This window comes from Notechis scutatus, chromosome 1, assembly GCF_049901735.1.
Source record: "Notechis scutatus isolate UNSWTSFEM ecotype Mainland chromosome 1, rNotScu1.2, whole genome shotgun sequence".
In the NCBI taxonomy this organism is placed as follows: domain Eukaryota; kingdom Metazoa; phylum Chordata; class Lepidosauria; order Squamata; family Elapidae; genus Notechis; species Notechis scutatus.
Window position 1 is genome coordinate 203606670 of NC_142009.1, and position 25075 is coordinate 203631744.

The 25075-nt window shown below is 37.6% G+C and overlaps 1 long non-coding RNA gene across 1 annotated transcript in view; it reads left to right on the top strand.

The window, feature by feature from the left end:
* The first annotated feature begins 1267 nt into the window (after nucleotides 1-1267).
* LOC148133169 (uncharacterized) overlaps nucleotides 1268-25075 on the top strand; it is a 74096-nt gene continuing 50288 nt past the window's right edge. Inside the window, exon 1 of the long non-coding RNA XR_015747169.1 lies at nucleotides 1268-1343. This is a non-coding gene — a long non-coding RNA (uncharacterized LOC148133169). The remainder of the gene's footprint in view (nucleotides 1344-25075) is intronic.

A 25075-nucleotide genomic window follows, 5' to 3' on the forward strand; every position in this document is an offset into this window, starting at 1 on the left:
AGATGGAGAGAAATTGCCACTACCATTAATGAAGAACTGTAAATTATTAGGGTGGCAGGAGAAGGAACACTACTTTAAATGTGGGACAGCTGAAGACCAATTCAATCTTCCTTTGCAATGACTTGGAAATGAGATATGTCCTTCAAAATAGTAGTGTGATTTTGTGCCATTTTTCTCTTCCAGTCTCTTTTTCTGTAGAATTGGGTCGTGATGGACCACTGTCTCTTGTTGCTTCAGCTAAGTAACTCACACAGAGTATATCAGCAAGCTACAATCCTGATACAACCAAATCCTATAGTTTATTAGTTGGTCCTTCTCAGAAAGGGCCAAGCTTGCTAGTCTGACCATCTTGGCATCTCACAAAACTTGTTGATCAGGATCAGCAAAGCTATCAGGGCACCTTGATAGGAATTCTACTGAGTGTTGCCCAGAAAATACAAAGTTTTGCCAATATTTTTTCATCCAGACACCTATCACATTCAGATAATGTTTTGAGGAGGTATCAAATATGCCATCCAGTTATGCTTCTTTCATGGCAATACAGAAAGCCTTGTGATCAAGGAGGCAAAACGTGCCATTCTACAAAGGAAAATCAGTGATAATTTTTCAGTTCATGCCAAGTCCTTTTAAAAACTTTTTTTAAAATTCTCACCTGGGAAAAACTCTTTCTGCATTGGTTTACCTAATTTTTTTTGCTGAACTTGTTGGAAGCTGGTGTGCTATGCCTTCCTCACTCATGCTTACAGTGTTTTAGAAAGACGCAGGAAGAATATTTTAAACATGCATTGCATAGACATTCTCAAATGATCCAGTTCAAGTTTGAGAGAGTTAATGGGTTTTAGAGGACTGCCATTCTTGATAATTTCATTCCATTCTGCGGGGGGGACAGGGGGGGCGCAATTGGACAAATCTTGATCTTAAGTCAAGGCCATTTAAAATTGGTTAAACTTTAAACAGTCAACCCCAAAGCTGGAATCAAAAACAAAATTTGAACTGAATATGGTTGCTGTGCACAAGTTTTGCAATATTGTAGACATTGGACATTGTTAGAAAATAGTCAATTGCAGAGCAATAGCTTTGGGAGACTTTAACTTATTCCATTCCATGATAGCCCATGAAATGAAGTTCTGGGGAATGGAATTGTTACAGTCAACCCAAGGATTTAATGGTAGAGGCCAGTCCCAGTTGTAGAGATCAAAGGGCTGTTTGAATTAGCTGCAGACTAAACAAATTAAATGTGCAAAGCACACCTGGCCCTTATCTGGTCAACTGCTAAAGCTTGGAGCATGAGAAACTAAATAAAATATATCAGCCACTTCCTGGACAACAATGTGAACCTTCTTGTAAGTTTATTTTTCCAAGTCTAAGTATCTTGAGTCCCAGTTACTTAAATAATTGTGCATTTATTCTAGACTACCAAATAAAAATGTAAATTGTTTACAAGCTTTAGCCAGGAATGAAAAACATCTTCTCTTCCTTCTTCTCTGATTTCTTCTTCTCTTCCTCCTGCTGTCAGGAATGTCAAGCAGTAGAACTTAAGTAGTAAGGGTGGGGTAGGGTGGGGGAATATTGGAAGAAATATTGATGATGCCATGCCAAACATGACAAAGCAAATATAATAATGATTGTTGTCAAATATTTTCAACTGTTTATGCTGAGCTGCACTAGATTTTGTGTATTTCTCTAGGTTAGGAAATGTTGTATTTTTAAACGTTTTCAATTTGGTTTGTCAATAGAACCTGGTTGTGCCTGCTGTTATTATTGGACCAGAGGAAATATTTGTTTTACTAAAGAGTAGCTTAACCTTTGTTGAAATATGGGTGAACTAAAGGTCATTGTAATTATTTGCCGCATTATGTTGCACTTGAGTTACTAGGAAAGCCTTTGCATGGGTGTCACCCTTTATTATACAGCCGCTCTTTGGAAAAACAAAGAAAAAGACCTCTTACACTCTGCATTTGGAAAATTACTGGTAGAACCAATCACAGTTTGTGGCATGGCTTTTGGAAATCTCTAAGTCAGAAAGTGGTTGTGGTCCTTGGTGTGTTTTCCCAGCGGGAAAGAAAAAGTTAAAAAAGTTCTCTATAACTATTTTATCCTCCTGCCAGTTGTGTTACTGAGGACTAGACATCAAGATAAAGAAAGTGAAAATTTTCTAGAAACTGTAGCAGAGAAATACAAACATTCAGAGTGAAAAGAGATGGAGAAATAGATTTCAGTACAAGGTTTTCATTTGAAAAAAAAAAAAAAAAGCATGACAAATATTATTACCATCCCCAAATCCTTCAAGCTTCCAGAATTGTTTTTGCTATTGTTTTATTCTGGGATGTACTAAGCAATAAACTTTTAAATGGGACCTAGGAGATATGAATCCCAGGCAGCCTGATGGCTTGCAATTATATGCTATATTAGGTTAGTGTTTTGTGATCTGATTCATTGCGAGTCCAATTTGAAACCCTCTACAATATGCACTGGATGATCTGGAATCATCGCTGTGCAATGCAGTGATGGGGGTGGGGGCAACATTCACCAAAGAGATGCCATGACAATGGCAAATCAAGTACTGTGAGTGACTTCATGATAAATCAAGTATCCTATGTGCTTTAATAAAGTACTTGTTTCCAGTTTGGAAATCTGCTATGACAAAATGTAATAATGGCACTAGACAGCATTGCTGTGGAAATCTTAGCTTTCAAAAATAGAATGCAATCCTCAGATTACTATTTGTTCTTAAATAGTTTTGGGTCTGGTAAAGATTTGTGTACTTTGACAAATCCTGGGGCTGCTCCCTGCTTCTCCTGATGCCAACCCTGGTATGAAGATGGATGGTACAATTTGAGGTTACAGGTAGCCCTCGACATACAACTGTAATGGAGATGCCCCATTATGGTCATGTGCCATAATGATCCTAAAACGGGTTGGTCTCTTGACCTCTATTTTTGGTGGCACTTATTAAGTGAACATGTCAGTCATAAAATGATCAGTGTGCTTTTTAAATGAACCAATGGATTGCTATGGGTGAAGTTTTGCTGAAAATTGGGTGTAAGTTTTGGCAAAATCCTCATAAAACATGGTCATGTGACTATGGAATTCTGTAAACAACCATAACCGTGTTTGTGTTCTGAGCACCTGAAGTTCAATCATGTGACTGTGGAGGGACCCAACAGTCAGAACTTTGAATCTTGGTCATAACTCAGTTGTAACTTCAAACAGTTGCTAAGCCACTGGTCATAAGTTGAGAACTACCTATTCATAGACATTTTGATTTTCCTTCTAAACAAGGGAAATTGGGAAAACAACAGTGGAAAATCAAAGGCCTGGAAATAAGAACGGATAGTGGAGAATAACCCATATCATTCAAGATCCTTTAAAAGGTCTTGGACATACTTTTATTCTCTTTGGGCAACTCTGTCAATGAAAACAGGTTCGCAAGCCTTCTGAAGTGCTGCACCTAGGTAAGATCTGAACTTGGTATGAATTGCTGGTTAAAAAAAAAAAAAAGGACAGTCTTTTGCCTGTAGGTAATATGGATGGCTGCGTTTAGCACGCGCTCAGCTAGCTGTAAAGGAGCTGTAATTTCTACCACCGAAAGGCTGCCTGCTGACAAGATCACCCTTTCTTTTCATCTGCATTGATTTGTAGCACCATTTCTGGCCTAATGTTTTCTCCTGGGGGGAAAAATGTGTAAATAAAGCTGCCATTTCTACCTTTAGACAATAAAAGGGACTGAGTTAATAATAAGAGGGGCGGGTGGAGAAAATAAAGGCAAGGATGCCAGCATTAAATGTTGAATTTTATATGTCTGACGGATGCCATGTAAGCGCCCTGTCCTGTAATACCCATGTGCCACAGTAACCAAACAGTACAAATTAAAGTATTGTGCTGTTTCATTCTAGGGCTTTGGATGAACCTGTCACTTCCGAGCCATTTGTGTAGCACTGGGACTACAGCTGGGACCTTGTGAATAATGAACAGCTAATCTTATTTGGGATGGGCCACTAGTAATTTGGTATGGATGTGGCTATTTTATTAGAACCGAGCAAAGATTTAACTATTGGGAGTCACCTAAAGTAAAGTCATTTAGATCATGCTGAGAAGAAGTAAACAAACAAACCAAAAAAAGACTAATTTCCTGGCAGTGGATACTGGACTGTGGAAAGCTTTCAGGGGGGGGAAATGCTAAAATATGCTAGAATATTTTCAAGACATGGAACCCAATTTGGGGTGTATGCAGGACCAGTATCAATCTGCAAAAGATACCAACTCCAGTTGGTTGAATTTGAGCTAGTTTGATTATGTGTCTATGTTTTTAAGAAAAAAAAAAGTATCCTTTTTGAGGTTTTGATGGCCCTGTTTATAGTTGCAATTTTGCAATTGTTTGTACATTTTTCCGTATGGTTTCCAAAATTAAAATAGAAACTTGTTTAGCATTAAGTTGCTGATGCTTATTTGCCCATAGCCCACAACTTACATTAGGTAAAAAATGGACATTTTCAAGGAGAATTTTTTTCTCTGGGTCTGAAATATCTTGGTAGACTTTGGATTCTACTCTCTTTGACTAGGACAAGAAAATCATTTTATGTTCCTTCTCAGGCTGCCAAATATCTTGAAGGTGGATGTTCTTGATATTATCTGGTAATTTAGTTTATTTATTTATTTTATTTACTTATTAGATTTTGATGCTGCTTTTATTGCTTTATAAATAAATCAAGATAGCTAACATACTGAATACTCCTTCACTCCATTTATTTTCCCCGCAACAATCTTGTGAGGTGGGCTAGGCTGGGTTGAGAGAGAGAGTGATTGGCCCAAAGTCACCCCACTGTTTTTTTTTTTTTTTTTTCATGCCTAAAGTAGGACTAGAACTCACAGTCTCCCAGTTCTAGGTCAGCACTTTAACCACTGTACCAAACTGGTACTCTTTCATCCTAATCTACTCTTAGTTTAATGTCCTAGTTACCTCAGTGAACTGCACCGTATTTATTTATTTTTTGCTTTGCTTTTAATAAAATATTTTCTATTAGGTTATTTTTATTTCAATGTATGTGACATAAGGTTTGCCATATTTCTGATTTATTAATTTAAACTCTTTTAAATACCCCTGCTCTCAAATGGCTATAAATCAAATAAATATAATTTAACATAAATTAAATTGTATAAATATAGTTCATATTTATTCTCAATTTCTGTTTGTCTTTATATAAAATGTCTGGAGATTTTGTTTTTTAGAATAGGTAGGGCTACTATTTAAAGAAGAAAATACAGAAAGCAGAGTTTATATCCATTTGATTTAATTGAGCATATAGATATCTATGACACAAACTCTTTCTGTTCTTAAATATTTTATTTTATTTTATGCATACCTACTATGCAAAATGACATTTCACTTTAAATTTCTCTGGACACATAAATTAATGCATTTTCTGCATCCAGTGAAGAAGAAAGCACGTGTTTTCTCTCTTAACTGAGTTTTTGTTTTATTCTAACCTGTTCCTCTAAACAACTTCCATTTGAAAGTTATCAGAGATAAAATAAAAACATGGTGCAGCTTCTATTGGTAATTTCATTGCCAAAACCTTCAAAGGCCTTCTCAGGAGAGAAAATTGTTATTTTGAGTCCCTGATGTGTGGAAAAGAAACTATAGAAGCATTTCTAAATGACCTCACGATTGGAGATTATAACACACCATGGATCGTTTCTGCCAGCAACACTCCTTCATGTGGAAGGAAAAAGGGCCACGGTAAGTTATATGTACACTGCTCAAAAAAACGTCTTGGAATTCTTGCACGAGGGCTTCCTCCCAATCGTTGCTCTCGGCATGGTGGACTCCGGCTTCAGTGATTCCGAGCGGTCTGAACCATTGCAGGCCTAAAAGACTAGGCCGGTCACGGTCCACGACAGTCAGTGGCAGTGCGACGGTGCGGTCCTTGAAAGAGACCTGGAATCGGCGGGACCCGACAACGGGAATTCGGTTACCCTGGTAGTCTTTGAGTATAACCCTTTGAGGGTTGAGGTCTTGGCGGCGAATTGTCGGAATGAGCTGTTGGAGCGTCTTCCAGGACACCATCGAGAGGGATGATCCTGAGTCCACCTCCATTACACAAGGTTTGTTTTCGATAGCGACCTTCACTCTGATCTTCCCGGCATCAAGGGATGTAGCGTGGCCTATGGTAATTGTTTGGTGGGTCTCTTCCCGCCTGGTTTCTTCACGCCTGGTGGAAGTGGTGGACGGTTTGTTTCTGTAGGAGTGGCTTCCCCATTGGTGATTCAGTTTGTCTCGGGGTGTGCCGAAGAATCCTGAAGACTGGTATTCGGCCTGTCGGGGTTTGGAGTTTTGTTTGCTTCTGCAAACCTTTGCGATGTGACCTCTTTTCCCGCAAACGCAGCAGAGTACGTCGAGGAATTTGCAGCTGGATCGTGGGTGATTCGCTCCACATCCTGCACACGGTCGAAGTGAGCGTTGTGTGGACTGGTCTCGTTCCGTTCAGAGTCGGTTGACCTCTTCCTCATCGCTATCTGACGGGGATTCTAGGTCTTCGTGGTGAGTCGATACCGGGTGTCTCTCTGAGCGAGGCGAGGTATCGTTGGCGAGTTGGTGTGGCGGTGCACTAGTGCGCCGCATTCGGGCTGCCGACTTTTTAGTTGCCTCTGCTGCAGTGGCTTCTTTAAGGGCATCGGTGAGGCTGATGTCCCCCTTAGCCATGATTTTACTCTGGATCGAGCAGTCTTCTAGGCCCAGAACTAGGCGGTCACGGAGGGCTTCTTCTAAGTCAGAGAACCCGCAGAGGCCTCCAAGGTTGCGGAGGTCTGCGACGTAGTTGGCAAGGCTCTCACATTTCCACTCGTTCCTCTGGTAATATTCATGTCTTCTGACTAAGGTTGGCACGGTGGGCGCGTAGTGGGCCCATAGTAAAGGCTCGAGAATGTCCCAGTCCATCTCTTTTACTTCGGCTGGCTTGGCAAGTGATTTTGCCATTTTAAACACGGTAGGCCCGCAGTGAGTTAGAAATATAGCTCTTTTTTTGCCGGTTGTTGCATCTTTCAAATTGTTGGTCTCCAGAAACATCTGGAACCTATCCATGTACGACTCCCAGTCTTCAGTTTCTGGGTTGAATGGAGCGGGTGGTACGGCACCGCTGGCCATGTTGCCGTTGATGGTGCGTGTTCGACCACGTGCTCTGTGTGTTGCTCTGTAGATCAGTCAGCTCTTCGGTCTCCGTATCCCATCCTCGTCGCCAGTGTTAAGTTTGGAGAGTAATGGAGACCAGACATCTGACCAGTGACTTCAACTCTTTAATAACAGTAAATAGAACAGAACAGAGCAAGCTATGGGCAGCAGTAACCCCTTTTATAGGGTTGGCTGCTACCCTTTTAACCAATACTAAGTGCATCAAGTTCAAACTAATAACCAATAAGAAGTGTCCTAAGCTTGGCCAATCAGGGGCTTGTTATGAACCAATCCTTGTTCATTGTTTAAGGACCAATCAAATGTGCAGGCTTCCAAAACCTGCTTTGCATTTAGGCTTAGTAATTTTATTCATTCACAACAAGGAGCACTGCCAGAGCCCTGCAAAATGACCTCCAGCAGGCCACAAATGTGCCTGTGGCTGCTCAAACGGACAGAAAAAGACTCCATGAGGGTGGTATGAAGGCCCGACTTCCACAGGTGGGGGGTGTGCTTACAGCCCAACACCGTGCAGAATGTTTGGCATTTGCCAGAGAACACCAAGATTGGCAATTCGCCACTGGCGCCCTGTGCTCTTCACAGATGAAAGCAGGTTCACACTGAGCACATGTGACAGATGTGACAGGGTCTGGAGACACCGTGGAGAACATTCTGCTGCCTGCAACATCCTCCAGCATGACCGGTTTGGCAGTGGGTCAGTAATGGTGTGGGGTGGCATTTCTTTAGGAGACCGCACAGCCCTCCATATGCTCACCAGAGGTAGCCTGACTGCCATTAGGTACCAAGATGAGATCCTCAGACCCCTTGTGAGACCATATGCTGGTGCGGTTGGCCCTGGGTTCCTCCCAATGCAAGACAATGCTAGACCTCATGTGGCTGGAGTGTGTCAGCAGTTCCTGGAAGATGAAGGCATTGATGCTATGGACTGGCCTCCCCGTTCCCCAGACCTGAATCCAATTGAGCACATCTGGGACATCATGTCTCGCTCCATCCACCAATGCCACGTTGCACCACAGACTGTCCAGGAGTTGGGGGATGCTTTAGTCCAGGTGTGGGAGGAGATCCCTCCGGAGACCATCCGCCACCTCATCAGGAGCATGCCCAGGCATTGTAGAGAGGTCATACAGGCACATGGAGGCCACACACACTACTGAGCCTCATTTTGACTTGTTTTAAGGACATTACATCAAAGTTGGATCAGCCTGTAGTGTTTTTTTCCACTTTAATTTTGAGTGTAACTCCAAATCCAATCCATTCAGGTTACTTGTACATGTTTGATGATTTGAATCAAAGTGTTGCTTTGATTTGGAAATGCACTGAATTTCAGAAATTCAATAAAATCATCTTCAAATAGAATCTCAAAATTCAATAATTGCACAACTCTACTGGCTAATTTAGATTTTTCCTCTTTGGGTATGCTTGAAAACTGAGCAGATATGGAATCTTTCGGAACAAGAAAAGAATGGTGGAGGTCCCATCAATTAAAGAATATTCCCTTGCTGTGGGCCTTTTCAGTTGCAATGCTTGCTATTTGGGACACCAGTTTCTACCAGTTCGCACTTATTTGCTTGAACCGGTTGTTAACATTCTAAGCAGTTCGGAGAACCAGTTGTTCGAAGAAAATACTGGCCTAATCCTGTAAGGAAGGCAGGAAGGAAACATTCTGGTGTTGCTTACAGAACCTGCCTCTCCGTTAACCCTTATTACATTCTTGGCAGGACTAGACTTCCTGTCTCAGGAACCTCTCTGGAGTTATTTTCCCCTCCTTTGCTAGTACTTTGCTTGTGTGGAGTGACCATTCAAAGTTACAATGGCACTGAAAAAAGTGACTTATGACCATTTTTCACACTTACAACTGTTGCAGCATCCCCACAGTCATGAGAGGCCAGGCAAGGAGATGGGTGCCTCAATGTGAGTGATATTGAGTTGGCCAGACCCAGCCAATAACATGACCACCAAGCCACGCCCACCAACTACAGAACCGGTTGTTAAAAATTTGAATCCCAACCCTGAGGGACACCATATCCCTTGAGATTAGATTCACTTTGACCTTGCTGGCCTATAACGTATCTTAAAAATCTGCCTGTAGGGCAGGGAGATTGGGAGCTTTATATGGGACCGCTGGCCATTCTTACTTTATTAGATCTGTTTTTAATCTTAGCAGCAATTTTAGGTTTTATATATTGGTTGTTTCTGAGTTTCACATATAAGGTATTTTTATTTGTTGTGAGCCATCCAGAGTTGCCATGATAAGATGGGCAGCAACATACATCTCAATACATGAATAATTAAGCATATCTTATCTCAAATGTCAAAGCTGAATTTACGCACTCCTTTGATCTCGCTTTAGAGGACTTAATTTGAAGCTTTTCCTTTCTCTTCATTGCCTTTCTCTGAACTTTTTGCTTCATTTGAATTCTTCTTAAAGAATGAATGTACACTTACCATGCAATTTAGTATCACAATAACTATAAAAGTCTCACCAAATCCCAGATGTAAATAATTGGCAGCCGGAGATTCATAGGGTCTATATTCACCCTCAGTAGGTTATTCAGGGTTCGTTTTCTTTCACTGAAGCCACAGATTCCAGTGTCAAATATATGTGGATCAGCAGAGGTCCTTAAAGAGGTGGTAACATCTGGAAGGAGCTTCCACCTGGATCTTTCAATTTAATCATTTTAATTTTTTTATTATATAAAATACAAAGAAGAAAAGAAAACAGGGAATTAAGGGAGGGAAAGGGAATGGGGGAAAGGAAGTGTGAGATACAAGGGGAAGAGAAAAAGAAAGAAAAGGGGGCATTGACTTCCAACTCTTCCTAGCACAGTACAAAATAAACAATCTCCAACCTCAATGGTTTGCCTTTACACATGAATATACAACAAAACCAAGATCAAAGTTTCATTTTTTTCTTCACAAGCACAAATTCCAGAAGTGATATCCAAATAAGAACATATTTTCTTCTTTAAATAAAGTAACCAAATTAACTATTCCTGCTTTATCTTCCTTGCTATGGAAATAATGTGTATTTCTATTTGCACCTAGTAATCCTTGTGAGCTGTCACCATTTTTATTTACAAAATTTATTGTATTCTTTCAAATTCTTCCACCTGGATCTTAATGGTGAACTGCAAATGTCCTAACTTGGTCAGATGAATATATGTATGGATTCATCTTGTTATTCTAGATGAAGAGAAGTGGTTTTGTCACTGTGTATTAAAGGAATGCTAAGTCATAACAAAATGACATAGTCCACTGAAAATCTGAATAGCACTCTTTATTAAAAATGGAAGGAATAAATGTCGGAAACAAATTTTGAAAATGCCTGTTTATGAAACTACATAAAACTTTTTTTAAAACCATGAACTCAAGTAATTCTAAATTTGATCATTAAATTTAATTATTCATCATAAAGTTTAAATTTTAAATTAAAATCAAGATTAGCTTCTTGTAAATGATTGCTTTCATTTCATTTGACTACATTCGTGGCTAGTAACTTATAGCTTGGACTTTCAGTCCAGCGCTTCTTGAAATTCATCTTTCATAAAATGTAGAGGATTTGATAAATGATCCTAAAATCCAGCAATACACATTATTCAGAAAAGGGGACATGTATAGTCTTAGGTGCTACTAATTAAATATGCTGCGATGCTGCAGACCCCATTAATTTAATGAGGATGTTCACTGAAGGCAAGCATAGTGAACTGGGCTACAATCTGGCCAGTTTATCCTATTTTGAATTCAGTCCTATTGGCTAAACAAGGTTTCATGTCCTGAAAGGCTACATGATTTTATAGAGGTTTTTTTTTTTTTTCATGAATACTTGGATCTTATGTGCTTACTGGAATCGCAGAATTTAGTCTATGGATTGGACATTCCACATGGAAAGAAGATTGGCTGGGCCTTTTATGGAGGCCGCTGTAAACATCTACTAGCGATGTGGTTGTTTTTTCAATTATTAATTATTTAATACCAAGACCAATTTACTGCAAGGGTTCTTCTAGCAGCAATGAAACAATCTCAAATAAATGAGAACATGCAACGAAGCCCTGGCAGTCTTCTCTGGCTTGTATAATAAACATTCCCATCCTGTCTCTGGGATTGGACCAAGGTAAACTGAGCGAAGGATTAACTGACAATAGCAAAGGCTTCATTTACTGAAAAACCACATGAGGCGTTCCCAAGCCCAGCATGGATAACCAAAATACTATCAACCCTGTTTACAGTGGACTCAGACAATTTATTAGTTAGAGTGCTTCATTATGAAGAGGAGATGCTGCCAATGATAGTCTCCTCGTCAAAATAAACAGGCATAAAGTATTCCACATATACAATTTGTGGTGAACAGTTACTTTGCTATTTATTTTATAATTGACCATAAATGGAGTCAAAGTGCAAAAGGGGAAAAAAAAAACCTTTAAAAAAACCAGCACACTAAGGGCTTTTTGAAAGATTGATAAATAATGTGGAATCTCAATTAGGCTTTAGAAGGAATGCAGATATTAAAAATTTGGTCAAGAATCTAATTAGCTGGAGGTAATTAAACAGTCTCACACGGGGTCATTAATCTTTTCCACAGACCTTTGATGTTTTGCACACTGTCTTCTAGTCATTAATAAAATTCATAACACTCCTCTTTGTGGTGTTTTATCATTGTGGTTTTTTTTCCTCTGTAAGAGCATAGAGCAAGTGTCATTGTATCACAAGGGCCTTACTTTAGTTAATTTCTTTTTTCTTTCTCCCCTTCTTGTTTCATAGACTTAACCCTTTCTTAAATGAAAAGAAAATCAATTTAGGCCACAGGTTTGCTAGAAGTGCTTCTGATCTATATATTGAAATGCAGCATGGGTGCCTCGTTTCTAAGATGCAACTGTGAAATGCAAAAAAAAAAAACCCCGAAACAGCAGCTTTCCATTTGTGCTTTCTAAGCTCACTGTTGTTCATTTCATTTCAATTACCAACAAAACACCAAAGGAAAGTGTGTGTGTGTGTGTGTGTGTGTGTGTGTGAGAGAGAGAGAGAGAGAGAGAGAGAGAGAGAGAGAATATCTATCTTTGATAAACTTACAATCCCTTTGTCTTGATGTCCAGAATGAAAAGTCATCCATTATATATACAAGAGAGAAAGCATTTTTTTTTCCTCAGAAGATTCCCAACAATTCATTACCAGAACATCAATATTTTTAACACTTAGAGTCCATTTGGGCTCCACTATTTAAAAAAAACACCATGGGCTGCTGATCTCAGCAGCCTGAAACCCCACTAATTTCCTGCCCTCCAGCTGAGCTACTTGTTAACCTGGTGACCTAAGTAAGCCTGGTTGGAGACACTGACACAATTTTTTTTTCCTATTGCTAAGTGGCTCTTCCAGAATTGACCAGAAGAAAGGAACTATATGGAAAGCAACTACTTGCCTTTATAAATACAGAAACACACAATACATGCATATGATTGTGCATTGGCACTCTGGAAGTTAACCATGATATGGATACATCCTTGTTTCTCAGCAGTTGTGTTTTAGCCATGATACTATCAACATTCATCCTCTGGATTTAGAAGAAAAAGTGATATAAATGACCTTTAAATGACCTTCACATTTGATGTTGTGATTTGTGAATTTAAAATTTCAGGAAGACAAGACTCCTGAATTCCACCGTATGGTGATTAGCATGATCTAAAAACATTTGAAACTTCTAGGTGCGTGCAATGAATAGAGTTATTAAAAGGCATCTGTTTTATTGCTCACTATCTACAGACCCCTCACATTCTGGACATAAATTGTTTCAACTTTTACCTTCAAAATGACGCTATAGGGCACTGCACACCAGAACAACTAGACACAAGGACAGTTTTTCCCTGAATGCCATCACTCTGCTAAACAAATAATTCCTTCAACACTGTCAAATTATTTACTAAGACTATTATTATTATTATTCTCATTCTTCCTATCACCTATCTGCTCCCACTTATGACTCTAACCATGTTGCTTGTATCTTTATGATTTATATTGTTTTATTTAGTTTCCTAGTATGATTTGATTGTTTATTTAGTATCCTATGTCTATCAGTAAGTGTTGTATCATATGATTCTTGATGAATGTATTTTAATGTACACTCAGAGCATATGCACCAAAGACAAATTCCTTGTGGGTCCCATCACATTTGGCCAATAAAGAATTCTATTCTATTCTGTTCTATTCTGTTCTGTTCTGTTCTGTTCTGTTCTGTTCCGTTCCGTTCTGTTCCGTTCCATCCCATCCCATCCCATCCCACCCTATCCTATTTGTGTGCTTTTAAATTGGAGATGGCTCTAGAAACTGCCTGGATCGGTCCCTGTTAATTTTCTCACAAGTTTTTTTTTTTTTTCAGATGTGATTTGCCTTTGGCATCTTTCTAGGGCTGAAGGAGAGAGACTGCACCAATGTTAGCCAACTGGGTTTCATGCCTATAATGGAATTAGAACTCACAGTCTCCTGATTTAGAGCCTGGTGCCTTAACCACTACACCAGTCTAGTTCTCCACCTAAGGGCTTACCTAACGAGTGATGTTTATTCTACAATTTCTGTATGTAGCAATTCTGAATGCCTTTGATAATTTTCTTGAGTAATTTATTATCTGCATTAGATTCCATTTCATTTCTAAGCCCAGTCCAGAGTGACTTGAGTCCTCTGAGACAGTTTAATTTTTTTAAAAAAAGTTCATGAAAGTTCTACAAGTATAAATAATTGGTTTTTGAGTATATTAAAAATTCCACTGTGAAACACAGCATTCAGCTGAAGAAATCAGATTAATGGGGAATGTTGTGCTTGTTTGTCATTTGTTACACCGAGTTCGCAAGGCTCTTCAACAAAGTCCAGTATGACAATATTCTTATTGTCATACTTATCTATAATGCTTATTCTTTTACACTTTTTATGCTTTCCATGACTTGTGGAACTCCTCTGAGATAACTAAGCAATTGTCACTGAGTTATGCATGACAAGACTGCCTGCAACTGGACTTACTATTATTGTCTTTCAGTCTTGAAGAGGCTTCAGAAAATAAGAAAGAAAACACAATTTTTTGAGACAATAATGTGAAAAGGGCTTTCCAGATCAGCACTTATATCACTGAAGTAGCTTGAAAATTGTGAGCAGTTCTCCCAAGTCCTCTTAATTAAATGGATGACACTGTGTTTCTTTGCCTGTTTGAAAGGGGGTGGAGGACGTGTTCACATGCATAAAAAGAAGAATCAGATGTTTACACAAAGTAGTTCTAACCAGAATTGTTTATCTTTGTTTCCTATGGGATACAAGTAGCTCATTAAGTAATGGCTGATGAGTTCTAATACAAAGAGTAAATGCCACTTAATATGTATATTGTAAAGTTGTTTTCATGTTCAAAAGCACTTCCCAGTTATCAATTAAAAACCTAAGTGTGGCTTTTAAGCCAGGGCTCGCTCAAAGAGGTGGTTGGATACGTAGCGGACAAACTCCAAAATATGTTCCAAAGAATGAAATACCTCTTTGGAAAAACTGTTAAAGATTTATTCAGGAAGGGAAGGGTGAAAGTGAAGAGCGCATCCTGTCGATCCCAGGGATACCGCAAAGTCCCTGGAAGATTCAGGAGAAGCTCTTTTTGCCAGCGGCAAAGAGGCAGCCATTAAAGCTGCTGAAGTTGGGACAGCTCTGAAATGGAAGAGAACAGAAAGAGAGAGTGTGCCGGTTTGGTGAGAATGTTTTCTTTATTCTAAGATTTGAAAGGACACCCTAAGGAAAAGAAAGAATCTGTAAAAGTTTTGACAGAAGTGATTAAGCGGCCATTTTAAACAGGAATGTCAAAGTAATATTTTTTTTTTTTCTCATTGCTGGATTTTCTATACATGATCTTATATTTTGAAACTGGACTGGTTTTTTTCTCTTCTTTCATCTATTCTTTTTCTCCTTTTTGATTTTATAATATTTTCGGCTAGAGATTCCCCTTTAGTTATTTTTTAAAAATATCTTTTTCTTTAATTAATTCTTATTATATTTTGCTTGGAAAAGGAGGGGTAAAGTGAAAGCAAAAGAAACTTCGTAACACTGCCAACTAGAAGCTTGGAAATATTCTATTTCTCTTTTGACCAGACAAAGCTGAGAAAGAACTGAGACTTTTTTTCAAGGACATTGCCTGTTTGATAAGATAGAGGGAAGAGCATGAGAGAGTATTATTGCAGGTGCTCTTCTGAGTTTCTATCAGTATCTCGAGTCTGGTGTTGAAGCTTATAGGAAAAGAAAAGGTGATAAGTCTCTGGAGAAGAGACTTATAACAAGAGCCTTGGATAATTAAACAAAGTGCAGTGTGCTCTTTTTAATTTTTCTAAGCTGCGCTACCCCTCCTCATCAGTTTACTTTTTGTAATAGCTATTTGGATTTTTGGCTCTTTGGAACTTGTCTTTGTTTTTTTTTTCTTGTCTTTGGAAGTTAAATTTCTACGCTTGCTTTTTATTTTAAAGGAAAAGCTTTAGTATTGATGATTCCCTTCCTTTTCTTTTTAAGGGAGTAGCCTTTTTTCTCTCTCTCCTTTCCTCGTATTTTTGTCTTTCCATCTACCTTCCATATTGTTTTTGTTTTGTTTTGTTTATCTTTCTGGCCTTCTTCTTTTTTTTCTTATGCATCCTTTTATATTTGAGACCTCTTAATTGGATTAAGGTGTTGAAGAAACTGAAGAATTTTTCTTTTCTTTTTTTAGCTTTTTATTCTTCACTTTTCTGCCTTTTTTAGGATTTTACAACTTTTTCTTTTTTGTGTGTGTTTATGGTCTTTTCCTTCGTTTTTGAATTTTTACTGTTATCTAACTAATCGATTGGATTAAGGTATACAAGAACCTGAAGATTTTTTTTCTTTTTTATTATTATTCCTATTTGGCTTCTTTTTTCCTACTATTTTTATTTGGAACTGCAATTGGTTATTTCACAATTGGATTAAGGTCTGGAAGAACCTGAAGATTTTGAATTGCTCGAAATGAGTAGGAAATTAACAGCTCCTGGTTCCTCAACTTCTACTTCTTCCTCTCCACCATCTGGAGGACAACGTTCAATACAGAAAATGTTAAGGCAAGAAAAAGAACAAGAAAAAGTGACCCTGCTAATGATTATGCAAGGAATTCAAAATATTGAAACAAGATCAGAGAATATTGAAAAGAGAATAGTGAACATTGAATAAAGAACAGGGAAAACTGATGAAAAAGTAATGAACATCCAACAAATGATGATGAAGTATGATGAGAGACTCCAAAAAATTGAAGAAGATAAACAAAGAGACAAGAAGATTGGAGACATTGATAACAGATTAACGGTGGTTGAACAAGATAAAAGTGGTATGCTGAGATGGGAGATGGACAGATCAGAATTTTATCTTAGATTTCAAAACATAGAGGAAGAAAAAGGACAAAACCTAGCTGAGATAATGATAGAAATATTGGCTGAAGCTTTGGAAATAACTGAAGAGAAGATGATGGATGGAATAGATGAGGTCTATCGAGTCTTCACAAGATATGCAATGAGAAATAGCTTACCAAGAGAAGTTCACATCAGATTTACAAAGAAAGCCATTAAAATGCAAATATTGCAAGTGGCAAGAGAGAAAACATTGAAATACAAAGACAAGGAGATTTTGGTCTTGAAACAAGTGCCCAGAAGAATGAGAGAGATGAGAAGAGAATACCAATTCTTGACCAAATTGCTACTTAAAAAAGAGGTGAATTATAGATGGCTGATTCCAGAAGGTGTAATGTTCACATGGCAAGAACAGAGATATAGAATTGACTCAGTTGAGAAAGCTGAATCATTTTACACAGAATTTTTCAGAGGGAAAGAGGAAGAGGCAGAAAAAGAGATCTCATTAATTGAATTCCAAGAGGACTGCCAAACGGCGACTGAAAAGGAAGAAGGCGCAGTAGATGGAAAGGTGGAAGCCAAAGAACAACGTGAATTAAGATCTATGAGAGCTGCTAAACCTAACTATAAAACATAACCATGGAAGAGAAAAAAATGATTACAATTAATATAAATGGATTTAATTCAGCTGTTAAAAGAAGGAAAACCTTTCATAAATTGGAGAAATTAAAATTTGATATAATCTGCCTACAAGAAGTACATATTAAAAAGCAATATGAACAATAGTTGGTACAGCCAAAATTAGGGAAAATATTTACTTCCTTGACACAATGCAAGAAAAGAGGAGTGTTTTTTTATATTAAAGAGACCATCCCAGCGAAATTGATTTATACTAATGATGATGGAAGAATACTAATGGTGGAAATAATGGACAATAATACGAAAACACTCCTGATTGCAATCTATGCCCCAAATGACAATCAAGAAGAATTTTATAAAAAAATTACATATGAAAATAATTGAACTGGACTATGCTAATATAGTTATGATGGGAGATTTTAATGGAATTGTAGACAATAAACTGGACTATACAGCACAGAAAACAACAAAGCAAAACAGAAAGACTCTCCCTAAATCTTTTTTTAAAATGGTAGATGAAATAAACTTAAAAGATACATGGAGAGAAAGAAATGCTAAAACTAAATAATACACCTTCTATTCAAATATCATGGTCCAGAATAGATATGATATGGATGTCAACAGAATTGTTAACTAATATTCAAGAAATAAATATTGAAACAAGTACTTGGGCAGATCACAATCCAATGACAATTAAATGGAAAGGACAAAGAAGAAGATCTAGATGGACATTAAATAATACTATTTTAAAGGAAAAAGACTTCACACAGTGGATGGAGAAAGAACTGGCTTTTTTCTTTAGAGAAAACAAAAAAGAAGATACATCAATCCAGAATGTATGGGATACAATGAAGGCATATGCCAGAGGCTTGATAATAGACTGTACAAGGAAAAGAAATACCATGAAAAAATTAGCCTCTAAGGCATTAGAGGATGAGTATAAAGGACTTGAAAAAGAGCTACAGAAAATGCCACAGAAAAAGGACATTAAGTTAAAAATGGATATAACCAAACATAAAATGGGTCTAATAGAAAAAGAAGAATTAACACAGAAAATTAGAGGTGCTAAACAGAACTACTTTGAAGATGCAAATAAACCAGGTAGATGGTTAGCATATAAATTGAGAAAGGAGAAAGAATCAAGGAAAATATTGCAATTAATAGATGATCAAGGCCAAGTTTGCTATGTTAGTAAAGAGAAGAAGGAAATCATTCGAGACTATTATGGGAAACTATACACACAAGAGAATATTGATGAGGAAAGAGTTAAACAGTACTTACAGAATGCTAATTTACCCCAGATACCTAAAGAGATTGAAACAATGTTAGAAAGCAATATAACGATGATGGAGTTAACTGAAGCACTCAAGAAGCAAAATAATGGAAAGGCACCAGGCCCAGATGGACTTCCGGCAGAATTTTACAAAACATTACAAGAATCATTGAATCTTCCATTGCTAGAAGTTATGAATGAAGTTATGTTAAAGAAGAGATACCTAAATCATGGTCAGAAGCTTATATTACACTTGTTCCAAAAGAGGAGGCCGATCCATTACAAATCAAGAACTATAGACCTATTTCCCTACTAAACGCAGATTATAAAATTTTTGCTTCAATATTGGCAGAAAGACTTAAAAAATACTTAAATAATTTTATCCATCCTGATCAAAATGGATTTCTGCCAAAGAGACAAATTAAAGACAATATGAGAGTAATCTTGGACACTTTGGAATACTATGAGGCACATCCTGAAAAAACAAATGGCTCTGATATTTCTAGATGCACAGAAGGCATTTGATAATGTGAATTGGCGATTCATGTTATTACTGCTGGAACAGATGGGCTTTGCTGGAAAATTTATTCAAGCAATAGAACCTATATATCATAAGCAAATGGCAAAGGTAATGATAGAAGGAGAATTGACAGACTCTATCGATATAAGAAAAGGAACAAGACAAGGGTGCCCATTATCACCTCTGTTGTTTGTGTTAACTTTGGAAGTGCTAAATAGAAATATTAGAGATGAAAAGAATATAAAAGGGATGAAAATTAAAAAGGAAGAATTTAAGTTGCAAGCATTTGCAGATGATCTGATTTTTATCTTAGAAGATCCACTAGAAACAGCATCAAAATTGATAGAAAAGATAGAGACATATGGAAAGGTGGCTGGTTTGAAAATAAATAAAGATAAGACAAAGATCTTGACAAAGAATATGCTATCAAGACAAAAGGAAGAACTGGCAGACCTATTGAAAATTCAGGTCACGAATAAGATCAAGTACTTGGGGATATACTTGACAGCAAGATGCAGTACACTAAAAGAGAATAATTATATCAAACATAAACAGCAGATAGCGCTAGATTTGGCGAAATGGGAAAATTTACAACTGTCATCAATAGGGAGAATATCAACAATCAAGATGAATATATTACCCAGAACTTTATATTTGTTTCAAACAATTCCAATTAGGCTTGGAAAAGACTACTTTGAAGATTTAAATAAAATTGTGTTGAAATATATATGGCAAGGTAAGAAAGCAAGAATAAAGTTAAAACTTTTGCAAGATGCTAGAATAAGAGGAGGATTTGGTTTGCCTAATTGGGAGTTGTATTACCAAGCTACAAATTTGATGTGGGTTAAGGAATGGATAACATTTAGAAATACTAGATTGTTGACATTAGAAGGACATGATCTGTTGTTGGGGTGGCATGTTTTTTTATGGTATAAAGGAACTAAAACAAAGGGGTATTTTAGAAGACATTATATACAGGAGTCTCTGTGGTTAAACTGGGAGAAGATTAAAAGACAATGTTATTTGAAAATTCCAGTCTGGCTATCGACTACTGAAGCATTTTCGTATCCTATAATATACAAAAAGGAACAAACAGTTAGATATGGTGAAATATTGAATGAAAAGGGTGAACTTAAATCTATGCAAAAGCTAGAGGAACAAGGTATAAAGATGAATTGGTTCTCATATGCGCAAATACATTCAAGGTATGATAAAGATTCTAAAACAGAAGGTTTCTATGATAAACTGACTGACTTAGATAAGATTTTGACAGGTACTGATGAAAAGGTGATTAAAAAATTGTATGGATATTTATTAGAAATTAAACTAGAAGAAGAACAAGTTAAAGAAACTATTATTGCTTGGGGGAAGAATTTTGGATATGGGATTGATCTAAAGAAATGGCAAAAATTGTGGTCTCAGAATTATAAAATGACAATGTCAACAACATATAAAGAAAATTTGTATAAGATGTTTTACAGGTGGCATTTTCCCCCGACAAGAATAGCAAGAATGTTCAAGAATAAATCCAAAAAATGTTGGAAATGTCATCAGACATCTGGCTCATATTACCATATGTGGTGGACTTGTGAGGATGCTAAAAAATATTGGACTAAAATCCACACATGGTTGGAAAAAATGACAAAAAAACATATAGATTTGAAACCAGAGATATTTTTATTGGGAATTTTACCTGAAATATATAGTAAAGATTTGAAATACCTGATTATAAATGTATTAACAGCGGCTAGGATTGTATTTGCTAAAAACTGGAAAAATGAGAAAATGCCATCACAGGAGGAAATCATTAAGAAAATATTGGAATGTGCTGAAATGAGTATATTGACATTTGAAATTAGAGAACAAGATGATAAACAATTTTATAAAATTTGGGATCTATTCTATCAATGGTTAGACAATAAAATATAGTGAAATATGTAGACTTTTAGAAAACACTAAATATATAAAGATGTATTCTTTTCTTATTATAGCTACAAAATGATTCTAGGATAGATTTGGGATGATAATATGAACTGTCATAAAACAAATTAAGTAAAATATGATTATTTCGTAAAGCGTGAGTGAATAAAAGTATAGTCAAATGATTGATTAATAATGATATTAATGTATTTAATATTTGATTGAAAATACGAGATTATATACAATATAATTGTAATTGAAGACTACGAAATGGAAGCACAAAACAATTTGTAAACCAACTGGCACACTGTATATGGAAGATGGCTTGATGTTTTTATGTTTTGTTTGTTTATGTTTATTTTAAAAACCAATTAAAAAAAAAAGATCCAGCTGATCAGCTGGGACTCAGGAGGCAGAGAATAGGTCACAAAAGCTGATCACATGACCGTGGGACACTGTAACCATCATAAATATGAACCACTTGCCAAGCTTCTAAATTTTGATCATGTGACCATGGGGGTGCTGCAACGGTCATAAGTGTGAAAAATGGTCATAAGTCACTTTTTCAATGCCATTGTAACTTTGAATGGTCACTAAATGAACTCAACTTACAATTACATCTGAGTCCAAAATTTCTGTTGCTAAGTGCGGCAATGGTTCAGTGAGTTGTGCCTCACTTTACAACCTTTTTTGCCACAGTTGTGAAGCAAATCACTACTGTTGTTAAGTGAACCCATGTGTTGGTAAGATAAATCTCATCTCTCCCATTGAATTTGCTTGTTAGAGGCCAACTGGGAAGGTTACAATTGGGGATCATTTGATTCAAGGATGGTTCAACTATTATAAATACATACCAGTTGCTAAGAGTCCACATTTTTCATCAGATGACCATGTAGAAACTGCAGTGGACATAAGTGTGAAAAGTCTTTTTTTCAGGGCTGTTATAATTTTGAATAGTCACAAAATGAGGGTTGAGAACTATCTGTACTGTCCAGAGTGTATTAAAGTTCAGTGGCTAATAAATTCTAAATAAACAAACTGCAGAATGGATTCTGAAGATGTCAGGCCTGCTTGGGCCACATGACACCAGAGGTGATATTCAGCAGGTTCTGACCAGTTCTGGAGAACCGGTAGTAGTTCAGAATATCACCTCTGACTGGCCCTGCCCCCATCTATTCTCTGCCTTCTGAGTCCCAGCTGATCGATTGGGTCTTCTTCTGTTGCCCTGCATAGGAGAACAGAGCTGGAAAGCACATTAGTGGGGTTAGTGGGAGAGGGAATGGGGATTTTACAGTATCCTTCCCCTGCCACGCCCACCAAGCCACACCCACAGAACCGGTAGCAAAAAAAATTGAATCCCGCCACTGCATGACACCCAAAAGGTTCAACACCTGAATGTTCCAGATAACCCACCTCTTGCCAACTGTGCTGCTAGTTCACCTTTCTGCAGACATTACCCTTCCCCTACAGCTGATGGTTGGAGAAAGGTCACTTATATGTGATACAAGGCTCTCCCAGCAGGTATTTGCAGTCAATGTGCAATTCTACAACAGGGATCTCCAAACTTGGCAACTTTGAGACTTGTGGACTTTAACTCCCAGAGTTCCCCAGCCAGCATGGGTCCACAAGCCTTAAAGTTACATGAAGTCCGCAAGTCTTAAAGTTGCCAAGTTTGGAGACCTCTGGCCTACAAAGATCCAACATCATTGAAATAACATTTGGCCAGGATTGGAACTTTAATAGACAATCATCTCCTCAGCATTCCAGCTGTCATCGTGCTTGAAAAAGCTTTCTCTCTTGCTTACTGATTTTCTAATCAGATTAGGATGCATAATCTGCTGAGGAACCAGAATGTTAGGATAATCAGTGAGAAATGATTAGTGAATTTCTATGCTTTAGTCCTTAAGGGGCCACAACAGCTAATATATAAACTGCAATCCATTATTTCTTTTCAAAACATTTCGGCTACTTCTGGTAGCATAAAGCTGATGGAGGAAGTTAGCAGCATACCTGGAGCTAGTGTGGTATCAAACATGCTGAGAATACCAACTCTAAGATTCATCAAAATTTTAGGATCTTTCCTAAATGGAAGTATTTGTTATTATTATGGTTGGTTGTACAATAAGCCAGATGTTTTGACTAGATGTGTGATTTTTCTCTAGTTCTCTAGTTCTTGCCAAGGGCCTGGGATATGGAAATATCTACATTTAATAATATCAAAAATATTGTGACAAAATGCAAAATGTCCCAAGTACAGCTGCATTTTGTAATAGACAATGATTTTTGTCATTGCCAATGGTGTTTAAGTCCAGGTGTTTTGGAATTGCACCCAAGCGCCTATTACCCTAACCCTAACCCTACATTCATTTTCATTTGCAATGGGAATTTCCTATTTATCTTAATTTGGGTTCAAACAACTCTGAACTAAAATCTGTTAATGTCTCTTTGTTCAGAAAGCTGCTAAAAATCATTAGTTTTCGGCAGTGGTAGTATTCTACTTATTCAGCCTGGTTCTGGTGTACTGGTAGTGCTGAAGTTTGGTGGAGATTGAATCGGTTCTCTCTGAGGAGCTACTGTTGTGCACACCCGCCCGACTGGGCTTCCATACTGACCTTTATTCCCTGCTTTTGAAGCTGCTTTGCGCGACAGGGAGAGTGCAGGATTGCAGGAGGAGAGTCAGAAAGCCTCTGCAAAGTGCATGTTTGGGGCTCACAGGTGAAACCACCAAGCCATGCCCACTGAACCAGTGGTAAACTATTTTGAAATGCACCACTGACTCCAAGTAGACCTAACTCTAACTCTAACCCAGAGATGGTATTCAGCAGGTTCTGACCAGTTTTGGAGAACCGGTAGCGGAAATTTTGAGTAGTTCAGAGAACTAGCAAATACCACCTCTGACTGGAGATTTTACAGCCTCCTTCCCCTGCCACGCCCTCCAAGCCACGTCCACAGAACCGGTAGTAAAAAAATTTGAATCCCACCACTGCTCTAACCTTAACCCTATATTCATTTTTATTGGCAATGAGATTTATCCATGTATTTTACTGTGTCCAAACTAAAAAAGCTGTCAATGCCACATTCTGTAGAAAACCTCTAAAAATTTAAATCTAGCATTAGTTTTTGACCATGAGTCCAAGTATACTCATCCCTAACCCTAATCCTAAATCTATTTTCATTGGCAATGGGATTTTCCTATCATTCTTTTTCCTATAGTCCTAATAGTCCTAAAAAGGACTTCTAGTGAAAAGTTGTCAACCTTATTTTTCTTTGAAAATCTCTAAGAATGAATCCCCAACATTAGTTTTTGGCCATAACTCCAAGTAGACCTAGTTCTAATCCTAGATTCATTTTCATTAGCAATGGAATTTTCCCATGTATTTTACTCTGGTCCACAAAGAACTTCCAACAAACAATTGCCAATGTCACTTTCCTTAATAAACTGCTAAGAATGTATCCCCAGCATTAGTTTTGGAGCATTACTCCAAGTAGATCTAAACCTAACTCTAACTGAACCCCAACTCTTACCTTAGATTCATTGTCATGTTTCAATGGGAGTTTCCCATGTATTTTACCATGGTCCACAAACAACTGGGAACAAAAAACTGTCAACATCTCTTTGCTTAGAAAATATCTCAGAATCTATCCCTAGCACTAGTTTTTGGCCATGACTCCACATAGACCTAGTCCTTACCTTAACCCTAACCTTAACAATAGATTCATCTTTATTCGCAATGGGATTTTCCCATGTATTTTACTGTGGTCCACAAATGACTTCCAACCAAAAGCTGTCAATGTCGCATTCCTTAGAGGTCACAAACCTCTAAGGTGTCCTTAGTATTAGTTTTTGATCATGATCCCAAGTAGACCCAACCCTAACCCTAACTCTAGATCCATTTTCCATTGGCAATGGGTTTTTCTCATGTATTTTACTATAGTCCACAAACAACTTTCAAGAAACAGTTGTCAATGTCCCTTTCTTTAGAAAACCCCTAAGAATGTATCCCCGTTATTAGTTTTTGGCCATGACTCCAAGTAGACCTAACCCTAACTGTAATCCTAATCCTAACCCTAATCCTGGCTCTAATCCTAACTCGAACCCTAACTTGAATCCTAAATTCATTTTCATCGGCAGTGGGATTTCCCCATGTATTTTACTCTGATTCACAAACAACTTCGAACTAAAA